This window comes from Bos javanicus, chromosome 2 (assembly GCF_032452875.1).
Source record: "Bos javanicus breed banteng chromosome 2, ARS-OSU_banteng_1.0, whole genome shotgun sequence".
Lineage (NCBI taxonomy): Eukaryota > Metazoa > Chordata > Mammalia > Artiodactyla > Bovidae > Bos > Bos javanicus.
The window spans coordinates 11,673,297-11,688,261 of record NC_083869.1 but is presented as its reverse complement, the minus strand read 5'-3'; the positions used below and the strand labels follow the sequence as shown (position 1 = coordinate 11,688,261).

Sequence of the window (14,965 nt, the reverse complement as noted above, 5' to 3'; positions counted from 1 at the left end):
CCTTGGGCCAAAGAACAAAATGATCATTAACCATTGAGTAATTAGGAAACAGTAATCAGTAACAAATCAATAACTACGACTAATATTCTTATCTATAGATTTTCCACCAGATATGTAAAACATGTGACTCTGAGACACCAGTTGAGAAACAGTCTAGGGTCGGTTTTCTTACCCCAGGATCATATCTTGTTTTCAAGATTATGAACTGATCCCTCAGGACTTGTTCCAAGAGTTTCATGCCTTACAGCATCCAGTTTATTAATGATTATAAATTTTTTTTGCGGCCCTTTCCGGGGTCTGCTCTTTTTTTATTCTTCACGTCTCCTACAATTAATATGTTAAGCTATTCATTCTCATTAGTCTACTTTGGGGAAATCTTAATATTGAAAATTTATTCTGTGTAGAATTGTATTGAAGCCAATATAAGTATTCAAAATATTTGAAGTTTAGACTGATTGTTTTTACCTACAAAGATTCATAGTTGAAATTACAGCAAAACTTTGGTTGTAGGATACAGTAATTTTATATCTCCCTATCTATAATGAAACCATTTCACTACATGATAATGAGTGGTGAAAATTTAAAAAGATTATGCATCATTTACTGTTAAGTACTATGACCTTAATGTAATTTTTCTCTCATTTCTTCCATCATTTTGAGCATGAACCAATAGAATAAAGGTTTTATAAAATAAGAACTCTCTTATTTACAATGCATTTCAAGAAAATTATAAATTATCTGGTAAGTTACTTATCTCTGTTTAATTGGGTTTTTATGGTGTTTTATCTTGTTCTTTTATTTGAAAAATAATTCTCTATATTCTCATTTTGTTTGAATGAAATTAGCCAAATCAGTTACCTTGTGTAGAAAGGTCCCTATTCAGTTTTGTGTGTCAAGTAATTTTCTTAGGTGGGTGACAGCTGAAGTGAGCACAGGTCAGCGCCTTTGCAGAGTGTGCCATTGTCCCCAGTGACTACAAGGAGGGGGTGGGGATAGAGCCAGAGGGGCTGGAGCCACAGATTGACCCCCAGGGACTTCTACTGGGGGTTGTTGACAATGGCTCCTGGGGAGTAGTGGAGCTGAAGCCAGAGGGGCTGTAACAGGAACTTAGCACTGGCCAGAGCTTCTCCCAGTACCTTGGCAGCAGCTGACTTGAAGGTGGGATGGGGTGGAGCCAGAGACAGAGATGGGGTGGGGCATCTAGGGCTGTCACCTTACTCAAGGGAGATGGAGCAGGAGCTGGAGCCTGTTAAAGGCTAAGGGCGTGCTGGGGGCAGTTGTCTAGAGCACCAGGGACTTTTCAGTCTGCTTTGTGCTAAGACTTTGCAGCAAGTAAATTCGTACACATGCCATTTAAGAGTAGAGACTCAGTTTCCTGCAGCCCTCCATTCTCCAGGTCCTGAGCCCGGCTGGTTTTCAAGACCAGTTAAGGGAATTCATCTTCACAGGGCTGGGTGCCATGTGCCAGGGGCTCAAATGCCTCACTTCTCTGGAGTATATCTGAGTTTGTGATTTCCCTTCCTTTTGTGAGTCACCTGCTGGAGTTGTGGGTCCTCATTAGATTGCTTCTCTTTCCCTCCTACCCATCTTGCTGTGTTTTTTCTTTATAGCCTTAATTGTAGAAGAGCCATTCTGCTAATCTCTAGATTGTTCTAAGAAGGAGTCCTTCTGTATGTTGTAGTTTTTGTGTGTCCGTGGGAGAACCTGAGCTTTGGGTCTTCCTACTACACCATCTTGCTCCTGCCTTTCTATTAGTAAACTGAGAAGTATTCTGACTGGTCAGTTCAGTTCAATTCAGTCACTCAGTTGTGTCCGACTCTTTGTAACCCCATGGACTGCTGCTTCCCAGGCTTCCCTCTCCATCACCAACTCCCGGAGCTTGCTCAGACTCATGTCCATCCAGTCGGTGATGCCATCCAACCATCTCATCCTCTGTCATCCCCTTCTCCTCCTGCCTTCAATCTTTCCCAGATTTTCTGACTGCTCAGCTAATCTAATAGAGAACTTTACCTTTAACACACAATAGTTGGTTCAATTATATGTATTAACTTGCTGTTTTCTAAAGTCTTTCATTGTTTATCCTTCTTCATCCTATGAACTGATCAAAATATTTCTGCAAACGTCCAAAATCAACTCTTCCAAATTATTTCCAAAATTTTTTATAATGTGGTTTTTAATTACTTCTTTTTCTTCATTAATTCACTGGGCCATTAAATACCTGAAAAGTTTCTTCCAGTCATAAAACAAATGAGTCCTTGAGATGTAATGTACAGTATGGTGCCTATAGTGAAAAAAAAAAAACCAATCTGGTACTAAAAATGCAGATCATTTTTTTCTCCTTCTGTCTCTTATCAGAGTACCTCCTCTTATCTAAATTTCAAAATAATGTAAATACATATTGGATTTAGCTAATTTCCTATTCACACAGAATCTCTTCTACCCTGGTAATGACCCTCATTTCCTTTTACAGAGTCTTAATGTGGATAAAATATTATTTCATTTGAATTTTAAAAATAACATCAAACTAAACAGAAACATGATTAAAATTGGAATTAAGCAATCTTTCCAGATGCTCTGTTTGACACATAGCAATAAAGATGAGCTGAAAATGCTACTAAATCATTTGCAGAGATTTTTAAGTTTGAATATCCCAGTGAGATGTTCATTTTGAATGCTGAATCATTAGCAAAAGAAGAGAGATTACTAAAAAAAAATAAATTATGCAGCTAGGTATTCATTAAAACAGAAACAAATGTAAACAACAAGATATATTCATTCGAAGAGAATTTTGCTGACTGTTTTCTCATCCAATACTAGTCTAAAAGCAGTTTTAATTCTGCAGCTAATCTTTCCCAGTATGCTCTCAGGTCATTTAATTAAAATAATTCTGAACTAGTGAAATAAAATGTTTTTAAAGTTTCCAACTCTCAAAAAGAAACACCAAGGAACTTAAACCTTCATTTTCTTCTGTGTCCAATTTTTAAATGTTCAGTAATCTCATTATGGTAAAGCAAATCTTAAATTTCACTTTCAGTTCAATTCCTTAAAAAAGTCCTCTTAAAAAAGTACATTTGTTTTTACTATACTCTTTACAATATGTGGACATTAAATCCCTCTTTTAAATCTGTAATCCTCTATTCTTTAGGGATGTAGCACAGACCCATTAGAAATACTTTCTGGTAATATAAAAATGCATGGTGTTATTACTACCATGAACATATGTGATTGGATACTGGAGAGATATCGTTTCTTCTATTTTTTTTAATTTATCACTTTTTTAGAAACTTCTTAGAGAGTTTTAGCCTTTCTCAGTTTTTAACATAGACAATTGTCAAAAACTGTCTTACTGCTTTTGCTTCATACTGAAGATTTTGCTACTTATTATATAACATTTTCATTTCATCTCTGAATATTTTCTAATAAAATGGATTCTTACACATAATTTATTTATATATTTTACAATTTCTAAACATAACATATTTTCTTCTGATTATCTTTTTTCCTCATCTGTTATCATTACTATATTATATATGTATATTTATTCATAACACAGTTTTAGATTTACAAAGAAAATTAACAAGATAGTACAGTGTATTCCCATATACATGCATTATTCTTGCAATATCTCCCATTATTACCATCTTACATTGGCACAATATATTTGCTACAATTAATGAATCAATGTTGATATACTATCTCAAAAACAACAGAATGATCTCTGTTCATTTCCAAGGCAACCATTCAATATCACAGTAATCCAAGTCTATGCCCCAACTAGTAATGCTGAAGAAGCTGAAGCTGAACGGTTCTATGAAGACCTACAAGACCTTTTAGATCTAACACCAAAAAAGATGTCCTTTTCATTATAGGGGACTGGAATGCAAAAGTAGGAAGTCAAGAAACACCTGGAGTAACAGGCACATTTGACCTTGGAATACGGAATGAAGCAGTGCAAAGACTAATAGAGTTTTGCCAAGAAAATGCACTGGTCAGAGCAAACACCCTCTTCCAACAACACAAGAGAAGACTCTACACATGGACATCGCCAGATGGTCAACACTGAAATCAGACTGATTATATTCTTTGCAGCCAAAGATGGAGAAGCTCTATACAGTCAACAAAAACAAGACCAGGAGCTGACTGTGGCTCAGATGATGAACTCCTTAGCCAAATTAAGACTTAAATTGAACAAAGTAGGGAAAACCACTAGACCATTCAGGTATGAACTAAATCAAATCCCTTATGATTATACAATGGAAGTGAGAAATAGATTTAAGGGACTAGATCTGATAGATAGAGTGCCTGATGAACTATGGACGGAGGCTCATGACACTGTACAGGAGACAGGGATCAAGACCATCCCCATGGAAAAAAAATGCAAAAAAACCAAATGGCTGTCTGGGGAGGCCTTACAAATAGCTGTGAAAAGAAGAGAAGTGAAAAGCAAAGGAGAAAAGGAAAGATATAAGCATCTGAATGCAGAGTTCCAAAGAATAGCAAGAAGAGATAAGAAAGCCTTCCTCAGCAATCAATGCAAAGAAATAGAGGAAAACAACAGAATGGGAAAGACTAGAGATCTCTTCAAGAAAATTAGAGATATCAAGGGAACATTTCATGCAAAGATGGGCTTGATAAAGGACAGAAAGCTGAAGATATTAAGAAGAGGTGGCAAGAATACACAGAAGAACTATACAAAAAAGATCTTCATGACCCAGATAATCACGATGGTGTGATCACTCACCTAGAGCCAGATATCCTGGAATGTGAAGTCAAGTGGACCTTAGAAAGCATCTCTACAAACAAAGCTAGTGGAGGTGATGGAATTCCAATTGAGCTATTTCAAATCCTGAGAGATGATGCTGTGAAAGTGCTGCACTCAATATGCCAACAAATTTGGAAAACTCAGCAGTGGCCACAGGACTGGAAAAGGTCAGTGTTCATTCCAATCCCAAAGAAAGTCAATGCCAAAGAATGCTCAAACTACCGCCCAATTGCACTCATCTCACACGCTAGTAAAGTAATGCTCAAAATTCTCCAAGCCAGGCTTTGGCAGTACGTAAACCATGAACTTCCAGATGTTCAAGCTGGTTTTAGAAAAGGCAGAGGAACCAGAAATCAAATTGCTGACATCTGCTGGACCATTGAAAAAGCAAGAGAGTTCCAGAAAAACATCTATTTCTTCTTTATTGACTATGCCAAAGCCTTTGACTGTGTGGATCACAATAAACTGTGGAAAATTCTGAAAGAGATGGGAATACCAGACCACCTGACCTGCCTCTTGAGAAATTTGTATGCATGTTAGGAAGCAACAGTTAGAACTGGACATGGGACAACAGACTGGTTCCAAATAGGAAAAGGAGTTCATCAAGGCTGCATATTGTCACTCTGCTTATTTAACTTACATTCAGAGTACATCATGAGAAATGCTGGGCTGGAAGAAGCACAAGCTGGAATCAAGATTGCCGGGAGAAATATCAATAACCTCAGATATGCAGATGACACCACCCTTATGGCAGAAGGTAAAGAGGAACAAAAAAGCCTCTTGATGAAGGTGAAAGAGGAGAGTGAAAAGGTTGGCTTAAAACTCAACATTCAGAAAATTAAGATCATGGTATCTGGTCCCATCATGGGAAATAGATGGGGAAACAGTGGAAACAGTGGCAGACTATTTTTTTGGCTCCAAAATCACTGCAGATGGTGACTGCAGCCATGAAATTAAAAGACACTTACTCCTTGGAAGGAAAGTTATGACCAACCTAGATAGCATATTGAAAAGCAGAGACATTATTTTGCCAACAAAGGTCCATCTAGTCAAGACTATGATTTTTCCAGTGGTCATGTATGCATGTGAGAGTTGGACTGTGAAGAAAGCTGAGGACTGAAGAATTGATGCTTTTGAACTGTGGTGTTGGAGAAGACTTTTGAGAGTCCCTTGGACTGCAAGGAGATCCAACCAGTCCATTCTAACGGAGATCGGTCCTGGGTCTTCTTTGGAAGGAATGATGCAAAAGCTGAAACTGCAGTACTTTGGTCACCTCATGCAAAGAGTTGACTCATTGGAAAAGACTCTGATGCTGGGAGGGATTGGGAGCAGGAAGAGAAGGGGATGCCAGAGGATAAGGTGGCTGGATGGCATCACTGACTCGATGTGCGTGAGTCTGAGTGAACTCCGGGAGTTGGTGATGGACAGGGAGGCCTGGCGTGCTGCGATTCTTGGGGTCGCAAAGAGTCAGACACGATTGAACGACTGAACTGAGCTGATACCACTATTAGCTAAAAATCTGAACAGTAGATATGCTGGTTTATTCCAATTTCCTTAGTTTTCACCTAATGTTATTTTTTGGTTCCAAGATACCACATTACGTATAGTTATCACGTCTCCTTAGGCATCAGTTGGTTGTGACAGTTTGTTGAATTTTGCTTGTTTATAATGATCTTTACAGTTATGAAGGGTACTGATTAGATATTTTGTATGATGTCCCACAACTGGGATTTGTCATATTATTTTTTTTTTAATGACTACATTTGGTTATTTTTTGGAGGGGAGTATATAACAAAGATAAAGTGTAATTTTTTCCAATGGTGCATTTTATCATCATGAATTATCATGAGTTGGTTTTAACTTAATCCCTGGGTGAGGTAGAGTTTGTCAGATTTTTCCAATGTAAATTTACTCATTTTTTCCCCTTCTCAAACCTTAATTTTTTGGATGGAATAGGCCTGAGCAGCCTATATCTAATGAATGAACCCACCTTCTTAAGAAAATGTATCTACATAAATTATTTTGAAATTTTACTGCTTGGGACACTTGAGCCTTCTTCCAGATTAATTTATTTAATACAGTCATTTATTTGCATCAGTATGGATACTTTATACTTTGGGTCGTAATCTAATACTATCTTATATTCCTGCTCATGTTATTCCAGCTTTGGAGATTGGGAACTCTTTTTTTCAATTGGCTCTTGTGTTCTCCCCACATACCCCCATTCTCCCTTATCATTTTTTTAAATTTCCTGTATGATTCTCCCTTTGTTTTTAGTACTACTTAACCTTCTAATGTCCATATTTTCTTTTATATTTATTGCCCCAAACCTAGAATCAACCATTGCCCCAAGGGACCGGATTACTGTTTTTGGAGAGTAGTTTTAGAAAGCGATATCTGGGCTCTAGTTCTACTCGTTGCCAGGTGACCATGAATGTTCCTAACCATTTCAGCTACAGAACAAAGGAGATATATTTGTATATAGTAATGCATGCTTCATATTCTACTTCTTTATATAATCATCTGTATTTACTGCTCTCCAATTACAATCTATTAAGATGTGGATTGTTCTAGGCTATTCCTCTGGTTTATCTGTATATTCCCATCCCACATTGAGAAATTGGTTTCCACTATCTGTAATCCATTTACATATTTGTTCAGTTCCAAAGTACAAGTATGGCAGTGTCAGAATTGCTAACTCATACTCCATGGGGATCTGTAGTATCTAAAATAGAGTATGTATACAGTTTCTTTTACCTTTAATTTGTCAATTATCAAAGTTACTTAGGTCAGCATTTTTTCATACACCCTTTCAGTGAGATTGTTTCATGTATGTATAAAACAGTTTTCCTTATTTATAGTCTGCATTCTTTTATAAGATCTCTAACTTCCTAAACTTTTTTAAATTTGCATATGTTAAGATTTGCTCTGTATGTTTTAAGTTCTATTGGTTCTGGAAAATACATAATGTCATGTATCCACTGTTACAGTATCAAGCAGAATAGTTTGTTGCACTAAAAATCTCCTGTGCTCCATCTGTTTATACCATCCCTCCTTCCCTTGAATGCCTGGTGACCATTGATGTTTTCTTACTCTCTCTGTAGTTTTGTCTTTTGCATATTATATAATTGGAATCAAACAGTATATAATATTTTCCAATTGACTTCTTTCATTTACCAGTATACATTTAAGTTTCCTCTACATTTTTAGTGACTTGATGGTTCATTTTTTTTTTTTAAATAACACTCTATTATGGAGAAGGAAATGGCAACCCATTCCAGTATTCTTGCCTGTAGAATTCCATGGACAGAGGAGCCCAGTAGGCCGCAGTCCATGGGGTCACAAAGAGTTGGACACAACTGAGCGACTATCACTCACTCACTCAACACTGTGTTGTATGGACATAACAGTTTTTCATCCATTCAGCCAGAGAAAGATATTTTGGTTGCTCCCAATTTTTTGTAATTATAAATAAATCTCCTTACAAATATCTGTATGTAGATTTTAAAGTGAACATGCACCGCAACTGAATTTGTTAAATATCTAAGAGTATTATTGCTGAATTGTAAATTATGTTTAACTCTCTAAGGAATTGCAAACTCTATTCCAAAATGACTGTATAATTTTGCATTCCTATCAGCAATGAATAACAGGTTCCAACTTTTGGGGCTAAATGCCTAGGAACACAATTGCTGGAGTTTATTTTGAGTGTCTTTAGTGTTATAAGAAACCACTAAACTTAGGCCTTCTAAAGTGACTACACAATTGTAAATTCCCAGCAGCAATGAAAAGGAGATTTTGTTATTCTATATCCTTGCCAATATTCAGTATTGTCAGTTTTGAGTATTTTAGCATTTCTAAATAGCGTGTAGTGGCATCCAGTTGTTGATTAGTTGCTAAATTGTGTCCAGCTCTTTATGACCCCATGCACTATAACCCGCTGGACCTCTCTATTCATGGGATTTTCCAGGTAAGGATACTGGACTGGGTTGCCATTTTCTCTTCTGGGCAATCTTCCCAACCCAGAGATTGAACCCACGTCTCTTGTGTCTCCTCCACTGGTACGTGGGTTCTTTACCACGGCACACCTGGGAAGCCTATCACGCTGGTTACTAGTCCCTAAAGGTGTCAATAGGTTTTTATGAAAGATCCTGTGATTTAGTAAAACATCCATGACTATTTTTGCTCTAAATGTTATTGTAAAGTCTATAAAACTGTTCATACCCATAAATAATCATGGAAGTAATGAGCTTTCTTTATCCTATTATTGTTTACATTTTTATGGTTTGTTCAATACAAACCATTGACTTGGAACTTGCTATGTTATAATGGCGTATTTTCAAATTAGCAGTGAGATTTGGGGTAATTTATTTATCTATAAGTGTGTGTGGCTGTGCAATATTGCATGACATTTTAGCTTATTTTCCATTTGTATACATATACTGATTTATTACATATCTTCAAATTATATACACATTTGTCTACCTTTCCCCCTCAATTGTACTTAAAGACAGTACAAGAATATGACTCATACAGATTTGGTCACCTGAAAGTGTATTGTTTTGTTTTGGTGTTGTTCTTATGTCTTAAGTGCCCCCTGAGTACTGAGCAGTGTTCTCTAGAAATTAGTCAGAGAAACTTCACTAGGAATTTTTCTGGGTTTCTTAAAGTATTATTAACAAAAAAGTTGTGTAACATGATGTTTTTTTAAGGTATATAATATGATGGTTTAATGTAGGTATGTATTGAAAATGATTACCAAATCAAGTTAATTAGCATATACATTATCAAATATAATCATAGTTATCAACCACAGTTACTTTTTTGTGGTGAGAACATTTAAGATCTGCTCTCTTAGGAAGCTTCAAGTATACAATATATTATTTCAATATTATTTATCTATAGTCACCATGCTGTACATTAGGTCTTCAGAACACAGTCATCCTACAGAACTGGATTTTTGTGCCCCCCTTGACCAACATCTCCCCATTTCCTTCAACCAATATTCTATTCTTTGCTTTTATAAGTTAAACATGTTTTTTAGATTTTACATAGAAGTGATATCATACATACAAGGATTGGACTTTCTGTGTTTTCTTACTTCACTTAGCATCATGTCTTGGATGTCCAGGTTTATCTATACTGTTGCAAATGACACTATCACCAGGGAAATGCAAATCAAAAGCATGATAAGATATCATCTCACAACTGTGAGGACAATTATTATAAAAAGGACAAGAGATTACAAGTATTGGAGAGGGTGTGAGGTAAAGAGAACCCTTGTACACTGTTGATGGAAATGTAAATTGGTGTAGCAAATAGAAAAACAATATGGAGGTCCCTCAAAAACTAATAGAACTGCATATGTCCCAGCAGTTCCACTCCTGAGTATATATATGAAGGAAGTGAAATCAGTCTTTCAAAGACATATCTGTCCATTGCAGCATTATTCACAATAGCCAAAATATATAGAAACAACCTAAGGGTCCATTGACAGATGAATGGACAAAAAAGAAATGTGAGAAACAATAGAATATTATCCAGCTATAATAAAGAAGGAATCCCTGCCATTAGAAACTATTTTCAAAAGAGTTGTCAACTACCACTAGCTATAGCTTGGCCAAATGGCAAAGCCCTAGCAGGTCAGTTTCCCGGCTCTAAAGATCTACAGTCTTCTGGCTTTACCAGCTTCTTCTATTTTTCTTGTCCTCTACTTCACCATGCCAGCAATTCATATGTCTGATTTAATGCTAATTAAATAAAAATAACTAGATACCCATGTTTATGGCATATGAAAGTTATTAAAGGCTATTATAAAGGTTATTAAAACTTCCCAGGTGACACAGTGGTAAAGTGGTAAAGAATCCTCCTGCCAATGCAGGAGATGTGAGTTTGATCCCTGGGTTGGGAAGACCCCTTGAAGGAGGAAATGGCAACCCACTCCAGTATTCTTGCCTGGACATTCCCGTGGACAGAGGATCCTGTCACAAAGAGTTGGACATGACTGAGCAATCAACTGAGCACACATGCAGACACATAGTTTAAAAATTTGTAATAATTCAGGGCTCTTATTCTAAGCAAGAAATTATACTAAATGTTTTAGATGCTTTAGTTCGTTTAATGTTTACCACAACTGTATCAAGTAGTTATAATTATTATGTCCATCTTATAAATAAGGAAACTGATAAAACAGCTAAAAAGTGGTAGAATGGGGAGCTTGAACAAAGATCTGACTCCAGTCCCATATTGTCAACTATTGCCCAAATATAATTTAGAGGTGTAGATAGTACCTTTTTCAGTCAATGAGGAAAGGCTTTATCAGCTTAGAAAGAGTTCAGGTTTTATAATCATGTATAACTCATCTGCATACCTGAGGTTATTGATATTTCTCCCAGCAATCTTGATGCCAGCTTGTGCTTCATCCAGCCTGGCATTTCACATGATGTACTCTCCATATAAGTTAAATAGTAGGGTGACAATATACAGCCTTGATGTATTCCTTTCTCAATGTTGAACCAGTCTGTTGTTCCATGTCTGGTTCTAACTATTGCTTCTTGACTTTCATACAGTTCTCTCAGGAGGCAGGTAAGGTGGTCTGGTATTCCCATCTCTTTAAGAATTTCCACAGTTCATTGTGATCCACACAGTAAAAAGCTTTAGCATAGTCAATGAAGCAGAAGTAGATGTTTTTCTGGAATTTTCTTGCTTTGTCTATGATCCAACGAATGTTGGTAATTTGATCTCTGGTTCCTATTAGGGACAATTAAATTATGTTCCTATAAAATCTTTCAGTTTATTTTAATTATATGTTAAATGTTTTCTCCTGACCTTTTAAATTTGTGAGTTATTTTTTAAAATGTAAAACAAGTTTTAAATTTTAATAGAAGAATATATACAAATAGAATGATCCAGAATTATATATAAAAATCCTGTCCTTATCTCTTCATTGTATTTCCAGATCTAAGAGGTAAGCTTAGATCTGTAATTATTTATAGATCATTCTTATTAAAAGTATATATTCAAGTATTATATATCTTTTGTTGATTTAGACTATTTAAGATAAAAAATTAGTATTTTTATTTCCTACTTTGCCCCATTCACCTATAATTTTTATGAAATATACTATTATCCATATGATACCTAGTAGTTTTCTTATAATTTTAAATAATATTTTCTTCCTTATTTATTTCTTCATACCAACTTTAGGCATTGTATATTGCCCCATTGATGTAAAAGATAAAGAATTTAGTCTGCCTGCACTTTAACTTTTTCCTTACTTCCGTGTTTTTTCAAGTTAAACAATTCAAAACTATTAAAGAATACCATAAAATTTACTCTGTTTCTACAACTGTAATTAAGTCTTCAGTGCACTGTTTTTCTGTTGAATCACTTTATGCCCCACATGAATGTATACATTATTATGATTAAGTCAGTACTTTTTACAGAACCAAGTCTTGCCTGAACACATAAAGAAGGGAACATAATCCTTTGTTACTAAATCCTGCTGCTTGAAAGAAACCATCTCTGCCTTCAAGTTTCAAAGCCCTCCTTTTAACTTCTTGTAAGCTTTCTTCGATTCTTTTTGATAATACTCAATTGCTGCTGATTCGTTTGGTTCATGTTGTCCTTTCTTAGGTATTTCTTTTTCTTTTACTGTGGCTTATCCTGACAAAAGATCATATTTATGATAATCAGATGACAATTTTTTTTTTTTTTTTGCTCTGGCATGTTTAAAAGTACTTTTTTTTCTCTTTACATTTGCCTGAGTATATAAAATTCTGGGTTCAAATAATCATCCCTTAGAAATTTGAATTAGTAAGTTTTTAGGTTTTGTTTTTCAACTTTCTGTTATTCAGTATTATTGTTTATGTCAGTTTCAGTATCACTTTTCATAGGTAATGTGTTACTTTTTCCCTCTGGAAGGACTAAGATAAATCAGTACAGAGAGCTGAGTGCAGATTCTTGGTGGGTTTTGCGTTTATTGGCAAAGAGTGCTTATAGGCATGTTTTCATGGGGGTGGTTTTGTGGTGAGTAATCTAGCTGGAGAAGGTAGGTGCCCCTTTCATTGCTGAAGTAAGAGGTCCTTATTTTGCTGGATGAATCCACTGGCCTAGCTATTCAGAATTCAGTGTTTAAATTAGTCTAATAGCTACATCAGGGCCCACTCCTCTCTTTTGTATTTGCCCACCCAGCGTGCATATTCTCATAATTTCCCTTTGGAATCACCACAATTATCTCAGTGTTCTGAGCTGCCATATTCCTTACATGTATTTCCTGTCAATCCAATCTCTTTGGCCGTATAATCTGGATTTCTTCAAATATTCAGTTCCAATTCTGACTCATTTTCTGGGTTTGAGGAACATTTATTATTTTTCTTTTTTCTTAATTGTGTTTTGTCATCTCTATTTGATCACTGGAAAGACAAGGAAGGAAAATAGTTTCTGGATCATACATTTTTCAACCTACTTGAAATTTTGTTTTCCTTAAAAACTTCATAAAATAATATATAGAAGGGTCGTTGCCCCAATTTTGTATAATTGTAGAATATAATCTAAGCATATTAACATAACATTTAGGACTTTCTGCCCTTAAGAATAGTGCATTCCATTTTAATATCATCTTTATAGCTTCAATGCTTTATTCCTAGTCAGGTGGGATTCTATAATGACCCTCAAAATTCCTGGCCCCTTATGTATACACATCTTCTCCCTATTATTCAATTACAATTTAATCTCTGTTCTACTATGAAGTGATTTTGCATGTGCAATTAGGATCCCAAATTAGTTGACTTTAAGATGATCTCATTAGGCTTAACCTAATCTTATAAGCTTCAGCAGCATGTGAACCAAGAAATTCCAGACATACAATCTAGATTTAGAAAAGGCAAAGGAACCAGAGGACAGATTGCCGACATTTGTTGGATCGTAGAGAAAGCAAGGAAATTCTAGAGAAACATCTACTTCTGCTTCATTGACTACATTAAAGCATTTGACTGTGTGGATCACAACAAACTGTGCCAAATTCTTAAAGAGATGGGAGTACCAGACCACCTTACCTGTCTCCTGAGAAACCTGTATACAGGTCAAGAAGCAACAGAATCAGACGTGGAAACAAACTAGTTCAAACTTGGGAAAGGAGTATGTCAAGGCTGTATATTGTCACACTGTTTATTTAACTTATATGTACAGGGAGTGCCTATGTGCTAAGTTGCTTCAGTTGTGTCCAACTCTTTGCAGCCCTATGGACTGTAGCTCGCCAGGATCCTCTGTCCATGGGGATTCTCCAGGCAAGAATACTGGAGTAGGTTGCTATGACCTCCTCCAGGGTTTCCTCCCATTCCAGGGATTGAACCCACTTCTCCTGGGTCTCCTGCATTAGCAGGCAGGTTCTTTAGCACTAGCGCCACCCAGGAAGCCCAAATATAGAGTACATGCTGGATTGGATGAATCAAGGTGGAATCAAGATTGCAGGGAGAAATATCAACAACTTCAGTATGTAGATGATACCACTCAAACGGCAAAAGAGAAGACTCTCGAGAGTCCCCTGAACTACAAGGAGATCAAACCAGTCAACTAAAGGAAATTAACCCTGAATATTCATTGGAAGGACTGATGCTATAGCTGAAGTTCCAATATTTTGGCCACTGGATGTGAAGAGCTGACTCATTGGAAAAGATCCTGATTCTGGGAAAGATTGAGGGCAATGCGACAAGGAAGTGGCAGAGGATGAGATGATAGGATGGCACCACCAACTCAATGGACATGAGTTTGAGGAAACTCTGGTAAAGAATGGAGGACAGTGATAGCCAGCTGGCTTTGAAGTTGTACGGGGCTCTATGGAAAGAAATGCAGCAAACACTAATAGTTCAGAGGTCTCTGAGTGACAGCCAGCAAGGAAACAGTCCTATAGCCACAAAGAACTGAGTTTTGCCAACAACAAGATTTAACTTGGGAACACATTCTCCCCTGATGGCTCAGATGATAAAGAATCTGCCCATGATGCAGGAGACCTGGGTTTGATCCTTGGGTTGGGAAGATCTACTGAAGGGAATGACTACCCATTCCAGTATCTTTGCCTAGAGAATTTATGGACAGAGGAGCCTGGCAGGCTACAGTGCATGGGATGGCAAAGAGTCAGACACAACTTAGTGACTAACACACTTCTTTCTGGATGAAAACTCAGTGCTAACTGACACCTTGATT

General features: G+C 36.5%; 1 protein-coding gene across 1 annotated transcript in view; it reads left to right on the top strand.

Moving 5' to 3' along the window:
- ZNF804A (zinc finger protein 804A) overlaps positions 1–14,965 on the top strand; it is a 350,091-nt gene that overhangs the window by 310,295 nt on the left and 24,831 nt on the right. The gene's annotated exons all lie outside the window — the stretch shown is intronic.